Source organism: Passer domesticus, chromosome 1 (genome assembly GCF_036417665.1).
Source record: "Passer domesticus isolate bPasDom1 chromosome 1, bPasDom1.hap1, whole genome shotgun sequence".
NCBI lineage: Eukaryota > Metazoa > Chordata > Aves > Passeriformes > Passeridae > Passer > Passer domesticus.
This window is the reverse complement of record NC_087474.1, coordinates 106762752-106790602: the sequence shown is the minus strand read 5'-3', so window position 1 is coordinate 106790602 and position 27851 is coordinate 106762752. Positions and strand designations below refer to the sequence as shown.

The window sequence follows — 27851 nt, the reverse complement described above, 5'->3', positions numbered from 1 at the left end:
TTGCTGAAGATATATATAGCTGGAACCAGCTCAATATTTCTGTGTGTGGTGCAGCATTCTTACGTTTGGCTTAGGTGCTTGCTGCCACTCACTGCTGTGATTGTGTGAAGATTCTCATGAATCTTGGAAACACATGATTATCAAAACAAAAAATAATTATTGTATTCTCTGTTATCAACCATAACAGAGCTGAAAGCATAGCCTCAAACATTTCAGAAGGCAGGAGACTTAAGTCCTTGTCATGGTTTGGCCCAGAAATGTGTTGCTGGAAAGGTCTAGGTCAGGCCAATCAGTGGCCAGATCTGAAAATGGCAGCTGTGCTGGCCACTGAGATTTGGATACCCCTCTGAGAACACACAGGGGTTAAAAGCAAAGCATTCCCAGAGGAGCTTCCTCTTTGATCGGGCAGCAGGTGAGCTGGTCTGACCTCCTCCCCCTGCCCAGCTGCGTCTGGGTGGGGGAGTGGGAGGCCATGCAGCCTGAGGGGGGAAGGCCAGAAGCTCCTGCAGGAGGAGGTGTGGAGGAGAACATGGGATGGTTTGGGCATCCCCCCTGGGAGAGAATGGCAGAGACTATCTCGTGCCAGCACCCGGCCAGGAGGAGAAGCCGGGGAGGGGGGAGGGGGCAAGGTGCCCAGCCACTGGGAGACCGGGCTGAGCTTTTAACCCTTTTAGTGTTGAAACAATGGAAGCTGTAAAAACACTGATCTTCCCCAGCTGAGGATTGAGAGGGGACGGAGGATGGGAAAGAAGAAGAAGGTTTGAGTAGGTGAAGAAAATACCAGCAGATGACAGTGCCCCAGATGGAAGAGATGATTGGAGTGGCGTTGGCTGGACTTTTCTCTTACATAGCCACGGGCGAGACCAATTTCTTCAGATAATGCAGAGACTGCACCCTGGGGGAAGCGGTTGGCTGGAGGCCAGGAATGATAAGGCTTCGAGGAGAAGTAGAGGGAACAGAGACTGAGGGGGAGGGTGTGGTGGAGCCTCTGCCTTCAGCGAAGGATCTCTGTTCCCGAGACCCAGGCCCCAGGGGAGTAAAAATATGGGGGGACAGACGTCCCAAATGATAGGTGGCAGCCATTTCTTGGAACTGGGCGACAAAGCATTCTTAAAAAGACCCAAGGAGCAGTTTGGATCCATGGACAGTGGTGAGAGCACAGAACATGGCAGGAAGATGGTCACCACGGCAGATTTTCTTGGGGCGGCTGCCGCGTGTGACGCAGAAGCACAGGAGGTTCCACTGTGTTTCCAGGGGAAGCCCATGGTGTAAGAGGGAGACTTCTCTCTCTTGATGAACTGGGGGGAAGCTTGTGTGAAAGATGGTATTAGACTGAGAATCGATGTGTTGGAGGGGATTTGAATGTTAGAGAACGGGGGGAGGAGGAGTGGTTTGGGAGTTCCATTGTGGATTGTTGTGTGTGTTTTTTTTTTCTTTTTTCCCTTATGTTTCTGTGTTGTAGATTATTAAAGTGTTGTGTTTTCCCTCCATCCCCAATTGGGAGCCTGCTTTGTTCTGTTTCCGGGTCACATCTCACAGCAACCATTTTGGAAATATACCCTTCATGGGGGGCCCTGGCATTGTGCCAGGGTCAAACCATGACAGTCCTGTCATTGTAATTTTTTTAAAAAGAACCTGAAAAATATGACTCAATCCACCTAAAAATCTCTAGGTACAAAGAAAGTCACCCACACCATTCCCATCAACAAAATAGAGAGTGTATGTGTAAGGATAAACTTATGTTGGGCAGTACTCTGTCAGACAGCTTTTTCTCTGCAAAGGTGACATTTGGAAGTGGTGATTAAGGCAAACACTGCATAGGGACTGAGCCAGAGTCAAGCCAATGCTTCTGTAAGCTTTCTCCGTGAGTGTTTCTCTTAGTGTTTTTAAGATAATATTAAAATTAAATCTGTAACATCACAAAGTAATAAACTAATTGTTTCATTTGGAGTCTACTGACATCCCCCAAAGGGACTGGCAGGTATCACCAAGAACATCACATTGACACACACACACAGATGCAATTGAACCTTTGAGATGGTTTCCTGGTTGATGTGGCATCTTGTGTTCTTCTGGAAGCATAGCTTTTCCACATGTTATTAACTGAGGTATGAAGTTATTTGCTGAATTGTTCCACAGACAAGGCATAGAGATATTCCTACTTCACTTTGTAGGGAAGAAAAATGAAGCAGGAGGAATATCTGTGTCTCTTTTCTAAACACTGGTAAATTAATGATTACATTTTGTTCTTTTTCAGGGACTTTCTTCCATACAGTTAAATTCTACTTCAGTCCAGATGCTTCCTAGCTAAGGAAAAATTGAAAAGCTTACCTTAGAACTTAACTTTATAAAAAAATTATGTTCATTCTCTGCATTCATTCAATAGCTTCAGCAATTTTATTCTGATATAAAAATCAATTTTGTTAACAGATGCTGAGATGCTAAAAGATTCAGTTATGCCAGTACAAGTAGTTGTGGTACACCACACTGTCTACACTAAAAATAAGCAAGCATTTAGTTTTAATTGTAGCTTTCCTTAACTAGGACTATTATTTATTTCTAAGATAGTCTGCACTGTAGAAAATGACAACTAATCCTATGTATTTTAGCATAAATATTTTGCTGCTTTAAAAAGACTAATGCATGTACACAGTAAAAACAGAAATTCTTGCCTTCTGGCATTTGCTTTTTATTGTAGGCAAGCAGCAAATCCAATTACAAGATGTTTGATTCACTGGGCAAATCCTACTGGAACATTTTTGGCTCTGCAGGATACCACTCAGTACTGAAGAACCACTTGTCAGCATAATGATGTAAAGGACCGCATTCTGTGTTTCACACTTGAATCTGTTTGCCAAATGATTTTCAGGATGGCACTTCACAAACTGCTCCAAAACTCTCTGTAGGATTTGGGTTCTTTAAATCTCTTTAATTCATAATTATTCTTTGCATACATTTAAGCTAATAGTGCAGTGAACTCACCTTTTCCATGGTTTTGGAGGAGATTTAATTCCACCAAACATGAGATAAAAAGAAGTTCTGATATTTAATTTAAGAGGATGCTCTTTGCTAGAATTTGACTTATGTTAAATTTCTGAGTTTGGTTTTAGAGTTAATTTCCACATAATACGAGGCAAACCAGAAACACCCTGAAATGAAATAATCTAGTATATGTCAATGGAGAACCAGAATGAAATCAAATTTTAATGCTTATATTTGAGAAAATGTACCAGGATGTTTGTAAAGTAAATAAATATTGCAGAAAGCAGTCCCTTACAAGCAGTTAAGGAAACCATATCTTTCCATTAAAAAAAAAAAAGGAAAATAAATAGGGAGAGGAAACAAGACCATTTTAAAAATTCATTGTTAACGTAATCTGTTCTCTTAATTTGTAATGTGTTTATTAATAAAACACATAAGGTAAATAGAGCAAGGAACAACTACTTTTAACCGTATGTAGAGTTTTTGTTAAACTAGAAAATCTGCTCTGATATGTAATCCAGCTATTCAATTTAAAGGTATAATTTCAATTCATGGACGTAAAAAGTCTGTCCACCACCACTGTGGAAGTCATTTGGAAAAATGCTGAAAGAATGCACTGCCTCAGAGAATCTGCAGTTGCAGCAGATGGGAAAGGGTAGAATTTGTCTGTTTTTTGAAAGAGACAGCACATTGAAGGGTATGCATATAGAAATAGAGATAGAAAATATATAACTGACAAAATTCCTGAAAATATAATACATTTCCTTGCCTTTTTGTTCTCTTAATCTAGTACTCTGCTGATGAATCTTTCCTTACCTCCTGCAATGAAATAAACTTCGTTTCTGTTTTGCATAAGTCTCAATGATCAGAGGTTCCTTTACCTCTGATTTCAATATTTCACTGTTTTTCTTTACTACTAAGAATGTATCTTTTCTTCAGTCATTCTATGAATTACATTGAAGGCTGGTATCTTTTTCTAACCTCTAACATATCAAAAAGATTTTAATTCAATGAGGTCCTTATTGGATCCAATTAAACACTGGAAGCATTTTCCAGCACTGAGTTAGTCAGGACAGTATACGAACAGAGCATTAGGTCATCCAGGCAACACAAAGGGTGTTGTACAATAAGTTTCATACAAAAATATTCAAAAAGGATTTCGTTTCTGTCATGCTTCAAGGTGTGGAATAAAATTTTACAGATAGGGTCCAACAAAGTACATCGGATTTGCAAACCACTTTCATTTTTTAATGAAATAATATTTTATGAGTTATAAATAGAAAAAATTGTGAAAATGGAAGGTAGTTTCTAGCTATTGATATTACATGCTCTAAAAATTCTTGAATTAAAAGCTATTTTTGAAGAGTATGTGTGAATATAGATATTTCTGACATCCCTATATTCTGACATATAATCAAGATATGCTATCAGGTTAAGCAAAAATAAAATTTAAGATGCATAATGTCTTGGACTTCACTCTCCATAGTCAAGCTGCCTTGTGATATCTCAGCATAATTTTTATCCATTACTTGCATGCTCACCCATAGAATTTCTGTTATTACCTTGCTACTGAGTACATGCAACTCTTTCTATAAAGAGGGGGGGCAATGCTTTTTATACTTCCATTGTCATTCAACATAGTCCTTACAATGAACCAAAATAGTATAACTTTGGATATTATTATTAATTATTAATCCATTTTGACTAAAAATCCATTAATAATGAAGTAATGAACATCATTGAGTATGTGTTGAAATTTGCTTTTTCAAAAATAATTTTTCAGGTTTCACCCTTGTTTTGGGTGAGTTGTGTAAGGTCTCTATGTAAGAAAAAGGCTTTTAAAAATTACTGCTATTATTTTGTGCCTGAATGCCTACACATGCTGCCTTTTCAACATACTTTTATCACAGGTCCTTACATTCTAGTCACTCTTCAAGATTTACCTTGTTTCAGAGGGTGAAAGTAAAAAAAAAAAAAAAAAAAAGTGATAGCCATGGAAAATTTGATTAAAAATTCAATATGGCTAAAGAATTCAGAGTAACCCCCAAAACTCAGATGATGTTAATTCAGTTAACTGTTACTGTTAGTTGTCAACATTACTTAGGTTCTGGACTAGTGCTCCTGATAGAAGAAAGCCAGACAGCCAGATCTCTTTGAATCTGGAAAAAAATATTGGGTTTCATTACTCCATATTTTTTGTTCTGCTTTTTTAAAACTTTTCATTGATTTCTTTCATTTTACAACCATTTTTTACCTTACTCAAACATGATTCTTCCTCTTTCTAGCCTATATTGAAGACTCCTTTCTCACTGAGAAGCCAAGGCACTGAATGTTCCACCCCATTTTTTTTTTAAATTTTTTTTCATTTAAAAACATTTCCTGTTTGCACCTCACATTAATGAATTACCTATTCACCTGTCACTTCTGTCCCTGCTGCTGTAGGTCGTCTGCAATAACAATTTATTGCATCTTTTTCCCTCTTTATAATCCTTGTGTGTCATTCTCCCCTTGTTATCTGTGTGACCCTCTGCTGCTTCTCTGCTCAATGTTATCTCTCAAACAGACCTCTCTGTGCAGATTTCTTTTGATATATTACTTCATAGAAGCCTATTATAAAAAATTATATTGTTGAGCCAAAGTCCTCAGGAGTCATTCAGAGGGTAATTTTGCCAATTTCAAAAGCTCTTATGTACTTTGTAGCCTTAGCTTTTGTATCTCTAACTGAGCAGGTAGCATCAGGACTTTATGTATTATCAGAGTATTGAAATGCACAGTCACACTTAAAATTTTTACATTTCATTACCTACTTTTTCCTTCACTTTATGAAGATTCTTAAGACAAGAAGCAAGTAGAGGAGACAGCTAGAAACAGAAGGAAAGTAATTCCTGTCTAGGGTGCCTTTAATAGAGTAGGAATCATGGTGAATGTTAAGTGACAAGATGTGAGGTACTGGAAAAGTCAAATGTTTGAAATGCAAGACTTCATTCTCACACAGTGATTAGGTAAGAGAGGAGCTATACATGGACTAAGGCCTGCATCAGAAAGGGGCACCAAGTGTACTGAGCTGGGGGATTTTCAGTCCACAGGAGACACTGAGAGGACAACTTCCCTCCTGGTCAGTACACAGTTCTGTTGAGCAGGGCTTCAGAAAAGAGCAGACAAGTCCTTTGCATGTTCTAGTTTTGTCCACAGTTGAATGAGCTTGAATCTATAGATATGTTCAGTATAGCTCAACTGAAGTTATTCTGAAAAATTACTCATGGGATAGTTTTGTGTCCTTTCATCTGATATATTTATACCGGTTATTGAAATTCAGTGAAAGAAATGGCAGAAATCATCAGAAAACTCTGTTAAGTATGAAGTACTCTCAGTTGTTTCAAAAGAATATTGAAACCAACAAAGGCTAGTTCTGGTGATGTGGCATTGGTGTGGTGCACTGTGTGGTCAATATAGAATCTCTAGAAAAAAGGAGGTAAGAGAAAAGATTAAGGAAACAATAGAAATTATTGTTATCAGCCCTTGATAATGAAATGGCTCAAGACATACTACCCGAAGAAGCTGTGCAGTCAAGAAAGGAGCAGAGTTTGTGGAAGGCAGATGTAATCTGAGAAGATCTCAAAGAGCCATGAAGAACTGTATTGACATGCAGGAGGCAGAAGACTTGGGAGTTGAATTAAGTTGCAAATAGACAATTTGTTCAAAATTATGCATGTTAAAAGAGGCTAACAGGATAAGAATGAGTAAAGGTGAAATATTAATTTCCTGAGAAAAAGTTCTGGATAATGAAACAAAGTAACAATGTAGATTTTTTTTTTTAAGGTAACAATATAAACATAAAAAAAAAAACCAAACCAAAAAAGAAGAACAAAAGCAAAAACAAAACAAAACAAAAATAAAACAAAACAAACAACAACAAAAAAAATCAAGAAAACCCCCAAAAAAATCAAACAAAAAAAAACCCAAACAAACAAAACAAAACAAAAGAAAAAAAAAAAAAAAAACAAAACAGAAAAAAAACCAAAGGGAAACCTACCAATACCAAACTAAATGAAATTTAAAAATATATTAGGGGTAAAATTGACTTTATACAACCAATTTCATACCATTATCTCTATTGATTTTTTTAAGTAGAAGAGACTGTATAATAACCAATAATTCACCTTGGAAACTTGACTATAAAAATTAGAGACTTATGGTTCTAAGTTGGCAAAATGTGACCAGGACTATTTCTGCCATGACAGTTATCACTATTTATTTGTAACTATTTTATGAGTCTGTAAATTAAAACAACAACTCATGGAGAAGGGCAGAAAGAAAAAACATGGATTGTAATTCCCATCTCTCACTACTTTAATGACTAGATTTTTGAGTTACATGGGGGAATTTCCTCTGGGAAGTAATGTTTTAATAAAATCTCAAGACAGAAGATAGGACACCTCTTCATCGATGTACACATTTATATTTTAAAAGTGATGTGCAAGGCTTTGGGTACTTTTTTTAAAGTTAATCCCTTCACTGTGGTGCATGGAAATTAGTATTGGAGAAATCACACTTCAGGGTTCATTAATGAGTGGATACTTTTCAAGCCACTTAAAAATCACTTCTTGGCCCTGGACATGGGCATCAACATTCCTGTTTTGTAGAGTTTTCCTTTCCTTCATCAGGCTATAGAGCTTCATTTGGTTCCTGTGGAGCCAGCTGGATAACTTCAATGCATATAAGTGCATGAATATGCATGAGCTTTCAGAGACATCATGATTCACTAAATCATAATTTGCCCCCAATATAAGTTCTTACAAAAGAAATTACCATTATAGGTTTTTATGGATAGCTCGCTATTTTAAAGCAACTTCATCCACATAATTCCCCTTCTTTCAGGCACCTGAGTTTCTGACTTTAATTCATTGCAGGCCAACAGAAACTGGGAAGTCCATGAAGTTGCCATAGTAACTCAATGGACAAAGACTTAATTCCCTAGTTTATAAAAGACAGAACTCATATCCTGCAGATAGTAATGGGCTTAAATTATTTAGGTCTAAAAAGTCAATGGATTATATATATTTAATAAATAAGTGTCAGCTCCTTAGTTAGTGAAAAATGGGCTTTGATTGCCCCATGCTGTCTCAAAAGTGTTTGTGTGTGAGATAGTAAACCAATCAAAATGCCAAGGGGAATAAAAGGAAGAGGAACCTGGGTATGGTGAAAGTAGTTCTTTCCATGTTAAGAGAGACTATGAACTATGCTATTAACTTATTAAGAATTTATTTTGAAAAAAATCCCTCAAACTGAGCTGTTAAGGTCCATAAAGGCCATGTGGATTTAACAGAAAAAGAGGATGGCACACTTGGAATTTTGCAATCTAGTGAAAACAATGGGACTGGCATGAATTGTTGTTTACAGTTCACAAATATAGTTTGCACTAACAGTGCTGAGGTAACAAAATGTGATACAGCGAAAGTGAAGAAGTCTGCTGAAAGATGTGTTACGAACCACATAATTTTTTCATGGGCAGTTTTACTGAGGGCCACTACATAATTTTTGATTAAGAGTGTGGCATAATCAACAATTGGGCTGGGTTGTGTCAAGATGGATGTGACAAAAATAGTGAAAGAAACTATATATTTGCTCACTCCAGATAATTTCTCGCTTCTCAACTTCTTGATCTCAAACTGAAAATCTTTTACCTAGAACTGATTTGAGATGATCCACTAACAGAACAATAACAGTTTTAGTTTTTTGTCTGTTTAATTTTGCCCTCCTTCCTCACACCGTCTGCTTTATGCCATATTTAGCAAGTGGATAGAATGAAACCATAAACCAGGCCTGCTGCAATGCAACTTGCCTAAATAGCATTGGTAAACATAAATATAATAAACATTCTTTGGGAATATTGCACTAGTAAATGTATAGGGAAATTTTCATCAAATAATCATCCAATCTACCAATAACTTCAAGTGTCTTAAGAAAATATATACATATATAATTTAATTCCCTTAAGTAATGAACTCTGTAGGTCTTTTTCATGAAGTTCCTGAGGACATGAGTTATTTATTTTAATCCTGCAAGTGCAAAAAAAACCAGCTCATGGGGGAATTACCACTACAGCTTTATTGTATTTTTTGCTGCTTCTTTTATTCTTTTCTGGTATTTTAATTTATATTCCAGATTTCAATAAGATATTGAGCCTGAAAATTTCCCATGCACATTTAATTTGAAGAGCAGACTGACAACTGTATTTCTTCTGGGATGGAAGCTAATCATGCAATTAGATTTTATCCTTGTATTTAATTTTTTTGTCATTCCAGCTATCTCCTATCATTCCAGTGTTTTGGGTCCTTTCACAATTTCCTGCTCATGACTTGTAAACTGTAGATAAATTACATGAAATGCACCAGGACAAGAAATACTGTTCAGACAAGTAAACAGAAAATTGTTACTTGCAATTGAAGTAAACAGGGAGCAGTTAGATATGCCACTATCATAAATTCCTTTGTTGCTCCATATGATAACAGAAGGCTTGGGGATTTTTTGCAATTTTAGGTAAGTTTTGCTTTGTTCAGGAAATTCTCATGAATTTTGAGATGCCATAGGCTGTTGCCTTAATTATAAGTTTGCTTTCATCTCCCTTTTTCAACCTCAAGTGCTATTCAGTGCACTCTTGAGTTTTTAGGGTCTCTTACAGAAAACATCATCTAATTCTGAAACTTTTATATATTTATGTATATATATGTATATATATATGTGTGTGTGTGTATATATGTGTGTGTATATATATATATATATGAGTGTGGGTTTCCTTTGGTCATGTGTTGTTGGTATTTTTTTATCTCATAAAAATATTTTGTTTTTTGTTATGGAGCACATGAATTTTACATTTTATATGCTAAAACCTAGTAAGCCTTTCACTGTAAGCATTAATTTAAGTGAAGTTATCTGTCATCTGGACACTCAGAATTAGAAGACCACTTGAGAACTTCGTGTCTAATTCATTACTTTCACAAAGCCCACCATATATGCCAGTGTAATCAATGGAGGGTATTTACAATATACAGACGTGCTTACTTAATTTGGGTTGAAACTTCATTTAGAAGTGCTTCATAATTTCACTAGGGTTTTGTTTAAACAAAAATCAGGTCAAAGTATCTAGACAACTGGCTGAAAATTCAAGTAGAGATACTGGGATTACTCCCTGGTCCCATGATTTTTCTACAGGGAAACATGTAAACAAAAGGGCAATAACAATATTTTAGTCCTGAGTTTGTGCTGTTATTGGCAATTCCTGTCAGCCAGGAAAGTAAATTCTGTACATTTTCACTTTCATTTTCCTTCAAATTACTTTTGTGACCTCCTTGCCCCTAACTGAAATATGACTCCAAATATACATCGCTAATGCTGATTATGTTATTGCACTATTTCACCTTCACTGTGCAGTATCAAAGGAGCAGAAACGGGGACAGGCTATTGGCATGGTGCTATGGAATCTTAAACACAGCACAGAAATCCCCCTGTTTGGGAAGGGGCCAGGGCCATTATCCATGCTAAGAGAGCCAGCATAGCAATGAGAAAACAAAACAAGAAATACCCGCTGGATATAGAGTGTAGTTTTCCAAACAAATAAATACAAGGGTTTCAAGTTTTCTTAGTAGAACATTAAAATAAGCTCTACTCTGTAGAGTAATGAATAAATCTAGTGTGTTGAATCTACCCATTGCTGAAACAGTGTCAGGAAGGATTAGGTGAAACTAAAGGAGACAATGTATGAAGCATTCATGTACAACCTCCAAGAGAAAAGAGGCAACATGCCAAAACAGGGAATAGCTAAAGAATTTTAGATCATCTGAATTTGTCTTTTGGGATGTCTTGCCATTTCCTTCACTTGATATCCAATGAGATTTGCAGAATGCAAACAGCAATATTTAAAATAAGCAAATATGGAAGTACTACAGCTTAAAATTGAAATATGCTTGAACAAAATATTTTACCTTGAGAAAATGATTGAACTCGGAGCTATTTGAATGTTGAAAATTTTCAAGTTAATCAAATGATCTGAAATTTTTCAATAGATTATTTTTCTCTGTGGAAGAGACTAAGAAGGGAAAAATGATCTCATAAAAATCCAGTTAATTCATATAAGGAGAAAAAGAGGGTGGACTTTTTTTTTTCTGGATCACACCACTTGATTTTTTTTTTTCAAATATTGGTGTCAAACAGGATGCTGAACTATTTGCAGCTAGGATCAAGTAGAGACTCAGCAGCCTTTGTGAAAAGGTAGCCTTAAAGTAAAATATGATCTATTATCAGGATTCTTGCAGTACAGTCTATTTGGGCTTATAATCTTTGTGGAAACAGCAACTAATTCAATATACAGGGCACATAATTCATATGTAACGAAAGCACTTCACCTTGAAGAGCACTTCCACTGGCTCTCAGAAGAATATTGTTCTATATTGAGAAGTCAGGGGGGAATTGTGCTTAATAGTGAATGAATTGAAAGAGCTCCCTTTTTATCCTAACAGAGGACCATGCTGCTCTTCTGCAATCTTCTTGAAGAATAGTTTACAGTTTATACCATACAGTTTAACAGTTGTTTTCAGTAGTCTGCCTTTTCCCTCTCTTATTACACCAGATACTTTTGCTGCCCCCGGTCAGTCCCTCTTGTTCTTTGAGTGGAGAAATTGTATGTTGTGAGTTGAACAAACTATAAGAAAAAAAAGCAAAACAAAACAAACTAAACAGCTTTTTTTTTTGCCAGGTTATTTACTACTTCTACAATAGAAGAGAAGGTTTGAAGGAAGAAAATGCCTGATAAGGTATGAGAGTGACTGTCATGTTTACAGCATGTTTTATGGCTTCAACTCCTTTGTAAAGATGGTTTCTTTTGAAGGCTAAGGTTAATCTCTTTTCACAGGACTTTTTTTGTACAATGTTGAGTTTGTTGAGGGTTTTAGTACAAGGTCTAAGAATTACTTCCAGCGTCATACATATAAATCCAAATGCTCATTCCTGTACAGAACGCCTGTACAATATCACCAAAACGATGGGATTTATTTCTGCTGAGGAAGCAGAGGGATCAAAAGAATTGAAAAAAAAAATTATTATTTCAAGGTAATATATTTTTTATTACTTTAGCACATTTTCCTAAGTGAAATGCAATTGTCACAAAGTGGAAAGTATTGGAGTTTAAGTCCTTTCTCCATCTGATAACCAAGATCCTTCCTGATTTTCTCTTTCTTTATAGAAAGAGGTCTTCAACTAGGTTGAGTGTAATAAATTGAGCTCTATAAGTTGTGTTTACTGAAATCAGAAAACGGCAAACTAATCTGAACCCATGCCAAAAAATTCTCCTGCTATAATTGTAACCTGTTTTCTTTATCACAGACATAGAAATGGGAGAGTTAGAGTGCATTATGACTATTTGAAAATGGAACACGTACATACAAACATCTATATGGAAATATTCTAAATTTTATAAATAGTTTAGAAGTTCCAAGTAGAAAATAGATTCCAACACAAGAAGTGATGTTTTTTTTAACACACCATTAGCATCTCTAGTGGACTATTTCTGTACATACAGGTTGTAGCCCTCAAAGGACCAAAATCAACTCTAAATTATCTTTGCAAACTGAGGAGCTTGTATGTGATTTAATGGGAATGCTATCAATTTGATTTTGTTTTATACATGTATATGTAATTATTTTTCAAATGGTAAATAGTGGTAAAGCATTATTATATATCAGTAACTAGCTGCCTAATGAGGAAGACCTGAATACCTAAAAAAATTACTGTTGAGCTATGCCCTCTTAAAGTCTTTAAGGTTTTGTGTCTTCAGTGCCAGATACTTGAATTAATATTTTTTAATACAGTAAATTGTTTTGATGGTATTTTATGACCATTTTTATAAATATCTTGGTATTTAAAAATAAAAATGGTGGGGTTTCTATATGAAAACAATGCATCTCTGATTTTTAAAACTTGTTTTCTTCAAATTAATTTCCTCTCTTGAGAGAGAGATGTGCGAACATACAATTTTTTTTATTTTATTTTTTTTTAATTTAACTGAGCTTTCATTAACTGTAAAGTAATTTCAAACTAATCTTTGACTAACTCTTTAGCAATGCCGGGCAAGAGAGAGCAGGCCGTGGCTGCTAACCCCATCCCCCGTGGTTTGCCAGCAGCATAGCTGTGGGCTGAGTGCCTGAGCTCCACACTGTGACTGGCAGCAGGGCTGGCTCAGCATCCCTGTTATCCCCGGTTATCTCCTTCCCCCAGCTCTGGGAGGCAGCGAGCCACCAGCGGCTCCTGAGGCTGTCACCCATGGTTCAGCCTCGATCAAGCAATCGATGTGTCTGATGGGCAAATACCTCGCAGTGTCTTTTACACAGATGAACTTGCTGCCACTTGACAGAGTTCCAACCTTTTACACCTATTAAGGAAGGAAACAATAATGCTGTCCTCTTCTCTCCAGGGTTTTCTATATGCTGCCCCTGACTGTGTCCTAAATGAATCAAGAAATCAATTTGCAGCCTCTCAGCCTCAGTTAAATCAAACTTATTCACAGTTTCTGCTGAGTGAAAAACATCCCGTGCCTCTCTTCAGTGCCCACTGTCATTTTAACAAGATCTAGCAGAGCCTTGGCCAAGGCTGCACTGTCCAAAGTGTTTAATTTTGCTTTTGTTCCCTCTTTTTATCTTTCCTTGTTGCCTTTTTATTATTTTATTACTTTATCTTTATTAGTATTATTTGTGTAAATTATTTATTCTCCTAGAACCATTGTCTGCTAAATACAACTGCCAAACGAGGTATAAAATTAATTTTATGATCAGAAGAAAGGAACATAATATGGAATAAAGTTCTTTTATTGAAAAATAGTTACTACAAGATGAAATATTACAGTGTTTATTGTGAATTTATAGATATTATAGGCCTGGTAATAACACAAGAGTTTATCTAATTTTTTTCATGCAAGTATTTACTCTTCACGGCATAGATAACATTTTTGCTTTTAATAATAGAGAGCCTGAGGCTCTCATGCTTTCTTGAGATGGCCTTTATTAATGTAAACACCTGAAAGTTAAAGACTTACTGTAATGTCCAATGCAGCCTCCCTAAACAGTCAATGGAAAGAGAAATGTATCTGTGCTTTACAGCATTGTAAGAAAGGTAAGCAGCATATTGAGTCTAAGCCACCTTTTTTCTGTCCAGAGAGAAACTTGGCAATTAACCTAATGATTTACTTAAAGACATCTACAGAGAGGTCACGTGTTCCTCTATTAAGAATGTTTTCATTTCAGGTAGCAAAAGATGGTTCCAGTAAAGGAATATTCTTAACTAATATGCTATTTATCTTCTTGGTACAAACTACTTTGAATTATAATATAAGCTCTTATTTTTTAACCCATTTTTTCTAGATTGAACAAAAGGAATGATGTTATCCAAAGAAACTGACATTTCTCTTTTTTTTTTGTCAGTATAAGTATATTTTAAAAAAAGATAAAAAAATTCAGAAAACTTTTTATCACATATTTTAATCCCTCCTTATCGCAGCTAAGAATTGTCAGAATGCTTTTTCTCCATATGATTGCTAAGATTTATGATCAATATAATCATAATGTCATAGTGTTGTGGTATCATATTAACACATAAATCCTAACAACTATGTCATGTAGAAAGAAAAAAAAAGCATATCTCTTTTGGATATGAGAAAACATGAAAACAAAACATTATTACCTCATTTTATAGTGATTTTGTCACATATACATTAAAATTTTCCCATTTTTCATTCATTAGAGGTAAATATGTGTTCAGTCTTTCACTGACATTAATTCATTCTCCAATAGGTTCTGCTATATCAGCCCATAGCACCACCTCATTTCCCTGGTTTGGCTACAGTGGACATTGCTCCAACATAGCCAGACATTAAAAAAAGAAAGCCTACAGGCAACAATTATGAATTACTAGAAATCTAAAGTTGCTGCCAGTGGAAGGCCACTGAAATAGTTCCAAGAGAGTTTGTCTTAGGATATCCTACTGAAATAGTGTGCTTTTTACTCCCTTTGACATTTATGATTAGTAATACTCAGGAATACACTCTATCATTTTTATGATGCAACAGTTTTTGCTGTGCTGTCTAGTTTTCATTTGAAATAAAATAGGCTGAATCCGATTGTAGTAGCTCAGACTTAAGCAGTATTTCTCCACTTGGAAATCAGCTATTATTCTGAAGAGGCTATCTATCAGGAAAAATAAAAAAAGAAAAAAAGAAAAGAAAAAAGGAATAAACAGGCAAACTACACTACAAAAACCCAATGGAGAAAAAAGCAAAAATCCATTATTTATGACAACTTAACAGTTATTCACATCTCTGAATTATTTACTTTTGCAGTTTGTGTAATATAGGTGGAAAATGTGAATATAAATTTTTATTTCAGAGTCTCTTTGAATGTTTCATGCATGCAACAATACTGTACTTGTAGACACTACTTTTGGGAGTAAGTTCTTGTTTTAAATTTTCTTCTCTTCTGAGAGAATAATTTCATTTTGGCGGGAAATAAGCAATATTATCTGCTGAAAACAACATCTTTTTTTAAATATTTAATTATTTGGAGGGGTTTAGGTTATTTAATCTCAGGTTTGCTCTTTAAGGGCTTGGTGTAATGGAAACCTAGGCTTTTTGTTAGTGCTGGGTTGCTAAGAGCACTCAGTTACATGTCTGGGTCCTTCAGATGATGGTGGTGGAACTAGCTCTACCCATCAAATGAGGATCCTTCATGATCCAGTCTTGGACTGTCACCTGAGGGTGGCTTGGGCTCCCATTGTAAGCAGTTTGTGGTGCTGCTCTGCAGGAGCCGCCAGCAGAGGACAAAAGCTCTGAAAAGCCCAGACATAGCCACAGCCGTGGGCTGCTGCAGAGTGCTGAGTGTTGGAATGGGGAATCCCTGCCAGTATCCACCCGTGGGACCAGTAGCTGATGGGGCTGGGCTTGCTCAGAGAGTTGCATGGGGGAGACACCCCACAGTACGTGAGGAGAGAAACTCTTTGTGTACCTGTGGGATGACTTAAATAGGGAATCGGAGACACCCATCTGATGCTGTGCACCATGTGGTGGAGACTGCTCTGCTGACCTGCCTGAACTTCTTCCTGGAGAGCAACATCACTGCCACTGCCCCAGGCTGCAGGCCAGAGCAGTAGTATCACTCATAATATTTCATATAGCTCTGATTAAAATGTTCAGGTAACTGGGCCTATTTCTTCTGCACACTGTGAAGTTGGCCTTATGCTGTGACAGTCTTCGAGTCTAGGCTCTGTTTTCCTATTATCTTTAAGTAGAAAAAAAAAGTTTCCTTAATATGATCGCTTCACAAAACAGTTGAGATAAAGAATCGAGTGGAAGAAAATTACAAGTGAGACACCAGAAAATGGGTCTAATTTTGTAACATTTGCCCACCCCTGAAAGACTGCATATGAAAAGCTGAGCAGTCATTGTAGTTTATCTCTATGTGACATTTCCAAATGCTGTTTATACATTTTCTGGGTCAGTCTTTTATGAAAATAGCCATGTATTCCAGCTATATAATGACCTGGCATTTGAAACCAATTCAATTTATATGTTAAATTTGATGTTAGGGGAAAACCAATACACTTACCACATTTTCGTTCTGTAAGACTAGTTGTTGTCTTAATTTGTCTGGAAACATCTTTTTATTTTCCAGGAGTATCTCATGAGATATAAAGTAGCATAAATCATTCTAGCTCTTCTACTACTGGGAATTGCTGGTAAGGGTAAATTTTGGCCTAGTCAATATACATCGCAGTGATACTTAAAAACAGCCCAGCAATGCCCTTAATGTTCTCCAACAACTATCTGCATCTCATAGAGGACTGAGAAATCAGCTGTTCAAAGCTGAACTGGGCAGTAACTGAAAGCAGCACTGTTTTCTAATTTCTTAGCAAAGATGGACAGTTTACATCCTATTCACCATTCTGAAAAGGTTCTCTACAGGGAAAGGGCTGTGTAACTACAATATCTTTATCATTTGACAAACATTGTCTCTTTAAATTACTTTTAATTTTTGTAATCTTGTAGTTAGAGAAAACTCATAATTTTGACTAGACCATCCAAATGCTAACAATGAAGAGCTTCAAACCTTCTTTTTGCTGTGTGACAATGAGCACAGAGCATTTGAAATAGCTTTTAACATCACAATAATATCTATTATTGCTTAATATGCTTGTAAACCCAGTCTCTAACAGAAAATTTTTAAACAAAATAAAATTTCAAGAACTTTTATTTTCTGTTTTATTTAACACTTTCTAAAAGATCAAAAAAATTTTTGCAGACCTGGTTAGATTTTAATCACATTAATACTAAAGATAGTATTCAGTCACACAATTCAGTTATTCTTTTGCTACTTATATTTTATAATTTATGCTACCATGGTGTCTTTTGGCTTCCAATGTGTCAAAATTACATGTAAAAAGTGAAATGTTAAGTGACATCTTACGCTTCCTCTAATGTTTAGTTAACAGTTTTAAAGTTTTAACAACTGTCATTCCCTAGTAATAAAAAAATATATACAGTGCCAATGCAAAAGAGTTCTCCCTCCACAAATTGAACATTGTATCAGAGTACATGTGTTAGAGTTCTCCCTCAAGATAGTCTCAGTGATCTTTAGGTATCATGTTTAATTCCAGTACTATATTTGTAGGTACAAAATCTTTTACTGAGGTTTTACTTTTTTCTTTTTTTTTCTTTTTTTTTTTTTTTAAATTCTTTTATGGTAATTAAATATCCCTTTTTCCTTAATTATGTTTTTTCAAAAGGAGTTTGCTTCAACAGTTAGGTCAGTGGCCTGAGACTGTAAGACTCTAATTTAATACCAAGGTCTGCACTATGTTTGTGTCTCTAATAGAAAGCCTGGGAGAAATGTTCTTTTGCAAACATTGTTAACAATTACATCTTGTTAGCAGCAGCAACTGCAATTTCTTTTGTGCTAGAGGCAATGCACATCAGAGAGGAGACCTTGACGTGTGTATCTAAAGCAGAATTATGTCCTCTGGTCTGTCCCATGTGGTCCTGAGTCACATCAGATTCCTCTGTAATGGATGTGTACCATGCCTGCTTAGCAGGGTCTGTAATGGAGAACCAGAATAGCTGGGATGACTGTAGACACTCTCTGGCCCTTTGATTCACCCATTTGCAGAAACAAATATGTTGTTGGATAAATAAAATTGGAAGGACAGATAAGAAAAACATTGTGACACATCTCATTCCCTTTAGCATCAAAGGGGCTGGAACACAGTTGAAAAAAGTTAAGGGACTGTGGTGGAACCTATCTCTACTGCTTGTGGTAAAAATCAAAACTTTCCGTGACTTACAAAGTAAAAACAAAATAATAGTTTTTACCTAAAAAGAATCTAATATTATCTATTGTATTGTTAGATCTGTTGGCAAAATTACCTTATAAATTAAACTCATTTAAGTAATAGTCAAATATTTCTGATTAAGTTAAAAAGAAGATTCCAAATATATTTTTAGAAGACATGATGCAAAGACTACAAAATGGAAATTTCATGCAAAAGTATATACATATAAAGTACCAAATCAAATAAACCAAAGAATAATGATGAAAAGCAACAAGTAGCTTAAACCGCAAACATCATTAAAATATGCCTGCATGGCATATAATGTATTGGTTTCTTATTTCAATATCAAATTGTGCTGATATGGTATGAAAATTACTTCATATCGGTAAATGTAAAACATTCTAACACATAGAAGAACTGTATAGACTTCATTTTTAGGATACTACACATTTTTCAGTTTGAATATAAAGAGTGCATTGTAATTCCATAAATTACCTTACACTGGGGTAAAAGAAGTTAAATTTTACTTCTAATTATGTGTGGCTTTCCATAATAGATTTGTGACTTTGTTCTTTACTGTTAAACTACTTTTCTTAGAGTGTTTTTTGAGCAAGGCCCTCTCTGATCCTCTCTCCACTATCTAAAAATGAGTCCAATAATAGATTTTTGTTGTCTACCTCTTTCACTGATGCATTTTTTATTCTGTAAAAATGCAGAAAGTTTGAACTGCAGTCACAGCCCTATATTCATTTTATGTAAGTGCTTGGTTCAACACTTCCAACAGAAAAATGCTGAACATTGAAATATATCTTCATAACTCTTAAAACTGAGTCCACAGATCAATTTTTGCACCATAGTGCAAATTCATCCAGATATGAAATAAAAGTAGTTTCTCTGGATGCTTTTGCAACCATAACTGATTCTAAGTAACAGTCTATTAAAGAATAACATTATACTCCAAAAGCTGTGTAATTCCCACCAGTTTCGTAGTAAAATAATTTGCAGAAATGAACAAGTTGACAGACATTCAGTATGTCAATAACAAATAAACAACTATTAAATACCTCTGGGCTATATTCTACTGGATGTTTTTTTTGCTACAGTCTATTTGAAAACTCTGAGCTTTAAAAATAAATTTTAACTATACCTCCTTATAGAAGATTACAAAAGAAACATGCAATGCAAATATTTTGCCAGTGTATGTAATGCACTGTTTGAAAAAATCATGTTAAGAAATTGCCATTTCACACTCAAGATCTGACAAAAGTAGAGGCACATATTTTCTGTGATCTGAAAGACATTGCAATTTCTAGCTGGGAGATTATAAAGAGAAATGGAAACAGAAATGTGAATGAAAACAAGAAAAAATATATTATTTCTGTTTCTGGAGAGAAGAGTAACAAGACAAGGAGTATTTCCTACTGTTCCTTTAAAACAACGCAATTTTCATTTGCATAAGTGCACCTGAAACAGCCATAAGCATTCTGTCAGAGCTGGGGGTCTTGCAAAAAATTGATTGATAGCATGAAAATTTTAACATGTAAATTGAACACAAAACAAACATAGTGAATATTTCTTCTGATAAATCCAATTTAGAAATTTGTAATTTCACAGATGTAGAAGTTAGATTGTAGACTCTGAAGAAACAAAAGCAGACCTCTTTTTCTTGAGGTTTTGAGGGGCTTCCAGGTTTGTCTTTGCCTTTTGTGTCTTTTGCACTGGAGATACCCAGATAAATGTTTTAAGTTTGATTTTAGAATATAATAAATAAATAAATAAAAATTAGAGACGTATCTTACCTGTGTAATTTCAGGGCCTTCTAGAGAAATAAAGAATGGATATTGCAAAAGTTTCATGAAACATGGGTTGCAGAGGAGTAAGCAGTCCTGTTTTACTTCCCAAATCCTCAGAAAGCTCTAGGAGTTACAGCTTCCTGCCAGTATAAGTCAGTTCTGCTTTTACTTTTGAAAACTCACAGTATGACACTGCTTACTGCATGCTATTTTGGGTGCCCTGAGTAAAACTATGAACACAGGCACTTTTGTGCAAAACATCATAAAGCCTCTCTGATGTCCATTCAGAGTCCAGAATTAAAATGCAGAAGGCTCTAGCAAGCAAAATACAAGCTGATTTTCTTCTTCCTAGTGGAAAAATAAAGTACTCCCTGGCAAGTAACCAGGGTGGTGGGAAGGTAATTTATTTTGTGTGAGAGCATTTTGCAAGTGAAAGGGATAGGCCCTCTGTTTAGACATTAGTCAGGGGAAAAAGTGGTCAATTTAGAGCAGTCACAAAAGTTAGTCAAAGAAAAGAGTTTTTATAGTCTGGGATTTGCCCTCTGGCCATTTTTTTCCCCACCAAATAATTTAGCTTCAAAAATCATACAATCTTCACACTGAGTAAAAAAATATGTATAAGATATTGGCTTATCACATTACATCTTTTTAGGAACATTAAATGAATGTCTTTTCTTTTGTTATAATTGTCTGTGAAAACTGAATTTTATCTACTAGCTAATGCAGGGGTTTCGCAGTCAAATGAAAAAATATAATTAAAATAATACAATAAAAAAACCCTAAAAATACTGTGGAATAATTATGCAACAGGTAATAATTTTCCATAGACATCAGCTTTTATCTTAAGTCAATTAAAAAAATTTAGAGGATTAATTCAAATACTCATTGTGCCTTAAAAAAAAAAGAGGATATTTGGTGAGAAAACAAGAACTGTGTATTCCAGTAACACTTCAGTAATTATTATGGAAAACATGTTTATGGTGGGATAACTTAGAGTCTAGTGCTACATCAGTTATAGCTCCAGGCCAAGAAGATTTCTGAGAAGTCTTAAATAGAAAAAAAAAAAAAAATTCATACATAATGTGTCTAATTAATGATAAAGCTAAAACTAAAAAAAGCTCCAAGCCACCCACCTCAAGAAAAATCTCTCTCCCTTTTTCTTCTTCCTCATACAGTCTCAGAAAATTTAACATCTGTTTCTGTGTGGAAATGGAAAACTTCTTTTCTGTACTTCTGCCACATACATGGTACCTTTTTTTTTTTAAATAAAATAAGTTATGGACAGCTACGCAGATCTTAGTCTGATGTTCAGAAATGTCATGGGCAGAACACAAGAGGTAGTAAATGAGGAAATGCAACACTTTAGAATGGATAATGCTGTCAAACAACATGGTGAGATCATGGTCTGCAATGGGAACAGGTCTGGTTGATGCAGTTGTGGAATCTGGCACATTGGCTATTGCTGAACCCCTGTTTAATTTATTTACATCTAGATGTCAAGGCCAAATTGACTTATATCAAATCAACACAAGCACCCCTAATATCACAGACTTTAAAACTTGAATTGAATGGGCTGAAGTAACACAGGAAAACTGTCCACCCATCATTCCCATCCTGACAGAGTCAGAAAGACTTGCTTTCTATAGGAAAGTATGATATAAATTATCTGAGCAGCTTGATTTTTGTAAGATCATTCAGAATCACTTGTGAGTCTTTTGAGGATGATCTGAAAATTTCTTCAGAATTATCTTGTCCTAATCACTTTAGTATAGGTAACATAATTTCTGTATCAGGCTGGAAATGAATACAGTTTATCAACATATATTCACTTCTAGCTTTAAGATAGATAAGATAGATCAGCTAATATTTTTTTTCTCAAAACAAAGCAAACATTATGTTATACAGCTTAAGGTTCTTTGACAACACTGTGTTTCTAGTACACATTATTTAATTATTCATGAAATTATATATCGAAAACAAGCTGACAGAGATGCATTTCTGCTTCTCTTACCTCAAGCATTTTTGTCTGAGCTAGAAAAAAACTTGATTTGCCTAAATCTTGTCATTACATTAAGAATCAAAATGAACTAAGATCACATTTTTATATCATCTGCACATTTTATCAAGCTTCATTTTTTGTTGCTTGTTTTAAGAATCAGGAATGTTTGGTAGGGGCTGCTGTTTAGTAAGAATGGTTACTTCTTACTGTTTATTCATGGTCTGACTGATTGAGGTAGAGCAAACCAAAAGAATGTGAAGAGGAGACGGACGCTCTCCTAAGCTCTGTGGAAACTGAAGAAGTGTAATTGGAATTCAGAGATATGTTGCCATCTACTACTTGGGAAAAAACCTGCTTTTTTATGAACTATACTTCTCACTGACTTTCTACTAATAAAGAAGAGCTGACAGTTTATTCACCAAGGCAGAATTAACTAGACACAGATGTAAGACAGGGCCAAACCTATTGCTGACAGATGCTAAACAAGATATTCTCATTTACTGAGAATGCTGGATCTTGTCACAGGATATAATCTAAGTAAGATGTGCCATGTGAAGCAAACATAAATGAACTCTAGAAGGTAAACAAAAATAGAAATTTCTTGGAAATGCTTGTTGAAGAACTGATGAAGAGGGCTGGGTAGAACCATGGCCAGATTTTTACAAGGTGAAGACAGTATGCAGCTATAAGGAAAAAGCTAAAGCTGGTTGTACAGGCTGCACCTTAAGAAAGAAGTCAAATCAAGGCTAATTCACACAATTATGAGGAAATTTTCTAATTCAGAAGAAAACACATACTTATTCCCAGTACAATGTTCTCATGTGATAAACAGTCTCCGCTTCTCTTTGTGTAGGCACCTTTTAATGACCAGCAGGCTTTTCAATATTATCATAGAGATTAAATAATTTGGACTGCCATCTGTGAAGGAAAACTTTCACCCTGTTAGCTCTTTCCTGATCTCACAGACCATGATGTTTCCTCTAGAGAGGGACCTCAGCTAAATGGAAGAGTTCAGCAGAATAACTCTACTCATCACCTGAGCAAAACTTTTCAGGAGATTTGGAGGAGTTGAGTGAATTTTTTTTACCTAATAAATAAACAAATTAATAAGTTGTTACAGACAAAATGATAACTAAAAAATACAGTTAACCTGTTTGGAGCATTTTCTTGCACTGTCTTTATTGCAATTTAAAATAGGAATTTTATCCATTCAAAACATAGAGCATAAATTAGGTGTTTGCTTAGAAGTAAGAGCATAATAAATTTGGAATTAAAATAGCTATATAATTTAAAACTTGGTTACTGACCAGCCAGTTATAACACGATACTTATTAACTTCTTTTAAATATAAACCTGAAATATAGTGATCAATCATATATTATGGCTATATCTGTACATGCTATAACAACTTGAAGAGAGAGTCTTAAGAATTCAGTAGAGTTAATTACTTTTATTTTCCTTTTTTATTAAGAAAATGTATTCCATTTTCCAGAAACTGAACAAAAATAAAGATGGAAAAACTCTAGAGAATTGTTTGGTTAAAAAAAAACCCAAACAACAAAGAACCCTGTAATTTTTTTTAAGGGTCATTTTTCATTCAAGGAGATGTGCTCTTTGACATTTACCTAATTGGACTGATGTAATAAGATTTCACTCTCTTGGGTTCAGTCAGTAAGCTCATATCAGAGTAAATTGAATTTATTCAGTGAACGAAAGGAAGAATATTGGGGAGAGGGACAAATTTACATTATTTCAAGGGGGATGATACTACCTATGTCCAGATCATGGCTCCTTGGAATTTGCATTTCAAATTTTCATTAAGCTAAAAAGAATTACTCCAGGATAGGTAAATAGCCAGCACAACACTTCTGGAAAGTGGAAGTGCTATGAAAATAGAAGGAGTTTCATTGCTCACAATATCAGTGAAGTCTTTCATAATAGTTGCAGCTCTGGAGACTCAATACTGAATTGGTGAGATTTGTGCTGTTTGTTTTGTTTTGTATTGTTTTCTTATTGTTGGGATCTTTGTCATTTATAGAAGGAGTTTTTAATGGGGATTTTGCTATGCAGCTTTCTCTAAAGCTAGTCTTACTTAGAACCACTTAAGGGAGGTGCAGCTTCAAGAGGAGCCAAGTGGAACCAAGAGAGAACAGAAGTGAGGCCTGGAGGGCTTCACAGGCTGAAATGCAATAACTTTTTCTTTCACTCCTGAGCAGTCTCTTGTCACTATACAAAATAAATATACGATGCTGAATGAAGGAATTTCTTTTTTTTAATGCATCTTTTTCCCCCCCCTTCTTTTCATCTTTAATAATTTTGCAACTAGAACTCCATTCCCACTAAAGTATCTTACAAGTCACAGCTTCTGGAAGAGAAGAGAGAAGTTATACATGAGTCACTGTAAATACAAAAATGCATGGATTGATCTACAATACTAATGAGAGTCTTTTTAATTGAATTATCTGGAATCTATTTAAAAATAATTTTGTGTATTTTCTAATATTATTTAATGATAATCTTGTGTATTTTTTGCTTTCTGTGTAATGACTTTTTTTTTTCCTAGAGGGAAAAAAGTTTAATGAATTGCAACAAAATATAATTACTTATGTGTGCACTTATTGGCTTATTTGAAAAGTCTGTAGAAATGGTGCATAAGCAGTCATTAAAAGAATCGAATATCTCACTGTAATCAGATCTTTCCAGAGATGTTTCCTTTCACTTTTACTTTCCTTTACCCTTTCCTTTTCTTTTCCCAGTGAATATTGTTATGATAGAATACACTGTGCTTGGAAAATAATATGCAGATACTGATTGTCTTTTCCCCCTCTGTTTCTATTCCCATCACAAGATAGAATCAAATAAGAATGAATTCAGAGCAGGTAAATCTTCTAGATGATCCCCTGAAGGACTGGAGTTCTCTTATTGTTTTACTATGAAACAGTGTTTAGCTATAAATTGAATGAAATAGGGGATGTCATCTCTTCTCTATCTTTAGCCTGAGGTCTCATGCTGATGATCAGATCCTAAGAGTCTGAATTGGGCTGGTGTCTGTAAGTAACTTGTTCATATTCTCCCTTCTCCTGCAGAGAAGCCAGTGCCTGTCATGAGATACAGATCATATGTAGTGCAAGGCAGAATTAAGCTGTGAATAACAAAATATGTTGAAGAATAGCAAGACAAATATTTTTTCCATTTGTTTACATATCCCTCGTACATATTTTCATGTACATGATCAGTCACCTACAAGTGTTAGAGTTTTTATACTTCGATATAAGTACCAATATGTCTTAGTACACCTATTTACAGGTAGAAAAACATTAAGCATGAAAAAAGGAATATTAGAAATATCAGATGTATGTTTATGAAGAAAAAAATATAATTGTGTCTGATCAGCCCAGAATTCTGCTGCATTTTAACGTCCCAATTTGAAAATAAATGTAGAAATTAGTACAAGAACTGGAATAGGGACTACAAAGCTGGGACATTTATGGAACAGACACTTATGTACAAATTTCAGTGACAGAAATGTAACTGTGTTGGATTAGTTCAGAAAAATGAAATTAAATTTTCCAATTTCGGAAATGTCAATGTGTTTTGGTTTGTTTGTTTTATTTTGTTTAATTAATCTTCGTGACATTTCAATTCTGAAAAATGAATGAAATCAAATAGAACAAAATAAAATGAAGGATTCTCACTTGAAGAATTCCATAATGTCAACACTTCATCTCATATTCCATCAGCTAAGCTTAAATGGTATCTTAGAAGACAACTGTCTAAATTTTAAATTCTTTGAGATGAGCTGCTGAGTAAGGATCCAATGAGTAAGATCCAACAAGATGAGATGCTGAGTAAGGACCATCACTTTTGCCATGAGGAAGATGAAAATTGAATGCCAAATATTATTTTATTTTTGTTAATGGGTGCTAAAAATATTACATAGGACAAGGTACTCCCAATCTATCAGTGTACCACCCTAAACCTCTACCTTGTTTTGATTTCTAGGGCATAGAGGAAAGGAGTAGCACAATTTTTTTGAGTTGTCTGATTTCTTAGAATGAAAAAACTGGGCTTTTGTATTACACCCTGAGAAAAAGCTTTTCATCCAGCAAAAATGAAAGAAGAACCTTGCTTTTTTTAACACCAATGACATCTCCTATTTTGTTTGGTTTGGGGTTTGTTGTTTTGTTTTTTGGGGTTTTTTTCTCCCCCCTAAGAATTCTCCTTCTTCTATCTGTTTTTAATTCAGAGAGAAAAACATTTTCCTTTTTTTCTACATTGAGATTCAGAGGTAGACACTTAACAGAAGAGAATTTATTACAGTCTACAGTTGCACTATGGACACAACAAATTGTGATTATAATGACAATTATACTAACTTATTTTCTTCAATTTTTACCTAGAGGAACCTGTGACTGGGTCTGCACCATCTGCACTGTGTGGTGGGCCAATGCCTCCACCCAAACAGAGCTGTTGAAGGGGGAGTCTCCACTGCAAACCTCAGACTGCAGCAAGTCGCAGGATCTGTCTCTTGGGTAGCAATGGGCAGCAAGGAGGCGTAATGGCTTTAAGGAGGGTTAACAGCTTTAAAGTGAAAGAGGGTGGATTTAGATGAAATATCAGGATGAAATTCTTTACTTGAAGGTGTCAAGACACTGGAACAGGTTGCCCAGAAAAGCTGTGCCTGCCCTGTCCCGGGAAATATTTAAGACAAGGTTGGATGTGGGCCTGGTTTAGTGCAAGATGTCCCTGCCCATGATGAGGAGTTGGAAGTGGATGACCTTAAAGCTCCCTTCCAACTCACATCACTGTGGGATTCTTTTCTGTGATTCTATGATCTTTAAATATCAAAGACATGAAAGATAGCGCTGAGTAACTGCTGTTTGCAAAATGCTCCTATTTGATCTAGGAGCAGGACAGGCAATGCAAATGTACTTCGCTTCACTGGCCACTGTATGCAGTCTGCCAATTAGACCAGCTGATGCCCTGACGTGAAGTCTACATGAGTAACAGCATGGAAATGCATTGACCTCGAAGAGTCAGAGCCAAGCAACAAACAAGACCTTGTGTGACAAAATCTCGTGTGAAATATGAGCTGGTTAAATGAGATATTTCATGGTAAACTGAAAATATTAACAAAGCCTTTTCCTTTTAAAAATGTTATCTCTTCATGTGTTTTACTCTTTGGTATCAAAGATATTTGTTAATATGTAATTATTTCTATGAATTTGTGTTCTAAATATCTTTACCCACTGGAGAGAGAGGAATGTATATATGTATGTAGTTCATAGTGGTGTATCAAAAGAACAATTAAAATATAGTGCAAATATAAAATACAGATTTTAAGCTGTTCTGTTTTTTGGAATGGGGGGTGTTTTCACAAAACAGCAGAGAGTAAGCAGGAAAGTTGTGTGATGATGCTGAAGTGATCCTGTGAGGGACAATTTCACAGGATTTAGGAAACTTTCTGCTGTTGGAGGACACAAAAGAATCAAAGGGAAAAAAAATTGGGGGAGATGTGCAGGGTTGGAAACCACATTTCTTCTCCACAGTTATGCAGAAGTCTAGCCAGAATTAAATACATGTAGATGTAAGTAGGCTGTGGAGAGAGGGTAGGAAGAGATTGACTGTTCTAAATTAAAACATCCAGTTCATCTTTCCAAGAATAAACCAGATGGAGAAACTGTGACTGGATTGGTTTGGACACTAGCCAGATG

General features: G+C 35.3%; 1 protein-coding gene and 1 long non-coding RNA gene across 4 annotated transcripts in view; one reads left to right on the top strand and one right to left on the bottom strand.

Annotated features, from left to right (window-relative positions):
• The window catches only part of CDH19 (cadherin 19), a 113496-nt gene that overhangs the window by 45848 nt on the left and 39797 nt on the right, over nucleotides 1-27851 (bottom strand). Inside the window, exon 1 of one of the 3 annotated variants that reach the window (XM_064432715.1) lies at nucleotides 20145-20330. The exons of 1 other annotated variant lie outside the window; for it this stretch is intronic. The gene's annotated coding sequence lies outside the window, so the exon portion shown is untranslated. Of the gene's footprint in view, nucleotides 1-847; nucleotides 1202-20144; nucleotides 20331-27851 lie in introns of those variants that run through there. One more of the 3 variants, XM_064432722.1, reaches the window with a different exon arrangement.
• Nucleotides 129-27723, top strand: LOC135308033 (uncharacterized). Its single transcript, XR_010368597.1, has 4 exons — nucleotides 129-412; nucleotides 11735-11792; nucleotides 25133-25187; nucleotides 26538-27723. It is a non-coding gene; the product is annotated as an uncharacterized LOC135308033 (long non-coding RNA).